Here is a 2,007-nt window from a genome sequence, read left to right as displayed (position 1 = left end):
GGGCAGGGAGCTACAACAATATGATCTTCAAGGTTCCTTCCAACCCAAACCACTCTGTGATTTTTCCACCCCTCGAGGCAGATGTGCAATGCAGCTGTGGCAGAGTTTTGGCCCCTAAACCCCACTGAGATCAGGGCCTGGAGCTACTGAAAGGCACTGGCTGATGTGGCTCTGAGCAACCTGATTTAGTTGGAGATGTTTTTCAAGCACTGGAAGGGGCTGCCCAGGGAGGTGGTGGAGTCACCATCCCTGGATGTGTTCAGAAAACCACTGGATGTGGCACTTAATGCTCTGACCTAGTTCACAAAGTGGTGATCATTCAAAGGTTGGACTTGATGACCTTGGAGGTCAATTCTAGTCTTAATGATTCCGTATTCTTAATGATTCTGTGATTCTATGTCCCACCTCATTGCAGAGGGGTTGGGCTAGATGACCTTTAAAGGTCCCTCCCAACCCAACCCATTCTGTGATTCTGTAATTTTAGTGTAGCTACAACTCTTCTTACCAAACTTGGCACCAGGGACTTGTGCCAGGTCCCTGCCAAGGGGAGGCAGAAAGGCTGTGCTGCCTCTCAGCACCAGGGACACTGTCACAAGAGTGAGCAATATGCATCTAACAACCACAGCTCCTCAAAAATTAATTAATTATGCATGAGTTAAGGCCAAAAGAGTCACAATATTAGCTTTTAATTATTTCTCTTTGCTTTCTCAGAGGCTGAAAAAAAACCCAAACCATCCTTTGGAGAGAGAGACACTGAGGTTTGCAAGGTGCCTTTGGTCAGATGGCACTTCTGAGACAGCCTTTGAGGATAAATTTGTGTTTGTGAATAGAAATTGGGCTTGTCAGGGCTTCTTCTGGGGCAGAGAGGAGAGGCTGAAGGCAGCAGGGGTGGGACTGACTCGCTGTCACTGTGAGGGAGTGTGCTCAAAGCCCATGCTGAGCTCAGCTCCTTCCTGGTGCTGATGTAAAGCCAATAAGTTTTGTGCTGGTCATTTGTGGGGGAGTTATTTTGCTGCAAGAAGGAGTGTTACACACTGAGTAAACAGCTCAGCCTGTCTCTAATAAGGTGGTTGCAGCTGCTCTGTCTTGCACTGGGGTGACTGGACAAGTTGGGCCATCTAAGGGTTTTTCTTGGTGGTTTCTGTGCCTGACAACAACTTCAGAGCCCAAACCTGCTGTAGGGACAGCTGATGGGGAGACCGTGACCAAGCATCCTGCACTCATGGTCTTTCTGGGTGGAAAGCAGGGCAGGAGAAGTTGCCACAGAGAGAAGCAGGAGGTGCCTGGAAATGTGAGTGGATAAAGCAAAACTGTAGAAAAAAACAGATGTAGAACTACCCAGGGGTGAGAGTTTACTAAAACAAGCCACACTGCCTCGATGCAGATGAGGTTCAGAAGAGTTGGCAGTGCTCATGGGGTGCAAAAATCCAAGAGAAACCTTTTTCTCCACTGATTCAGAAGAAAACAGACCTCTCTCTCCCCGTGCTTGTGCAGTTCTTGCAGAAGAACTATTTTAATGAAGCCAAACTAAAAGTTTCTGCACTTGCATGAACCACTTTGTCCTGCTGGAAATGGAAGAATTGATTTAAGAGAAGAAACACAGCCTGAAATAATATTGTAAAACATCTTTATTAGTTGACTATAAGACTGGAAGTACAAAAGCTTCCAGGTAAAACACTCTGAAATGCAAAAGATGCACAGGAAAAAACAAATAGTCAGAAAGTTGGTTATGAATTACAAACACCCAGTGCTAAATAACAAGACTTTCAGCTGGGCAAGAAATCCTTCCTGGTGTCCTGTATTGCCTCACCACACCTGAAACTTGCTCCCATCAGGTGAGGAAACTCCTCTCCAGGAGCAGCCAAGGCTCAGCCCCAGCTCAGCGTGGGGACAGTGGGTGGTGTGGGGTGAGGCTGCTGCTCCTGCAGCCTCTTTTGTGCGTGTGCAGGGTCCTGGCAGCAGCCCCTGCTGTGCCCAGGGTGCTCTGATAAGGGGTGCCTGGGTTAG

The sequence above is a fragment of the Acanthisitta chloris genome, unplaced genomic scaffold, assembly GCF_000695815.1.
Source record: "Acanthisitta chloris isolate BGI_N310 unplaced genomic scaffold, ASM69581v1 scaffold7716, whole genome shotgun sequence".
Taxonomy (NCBI): domain Eukaryota; kingdom Metazoa; phylum Chordata; class Aves; order Passeriformes; family Acanthisittidae; genus Acanthisitta; species Acanthisitta chloris.
Note: the sequence above shows the minus strand (reverse complement) of the source record.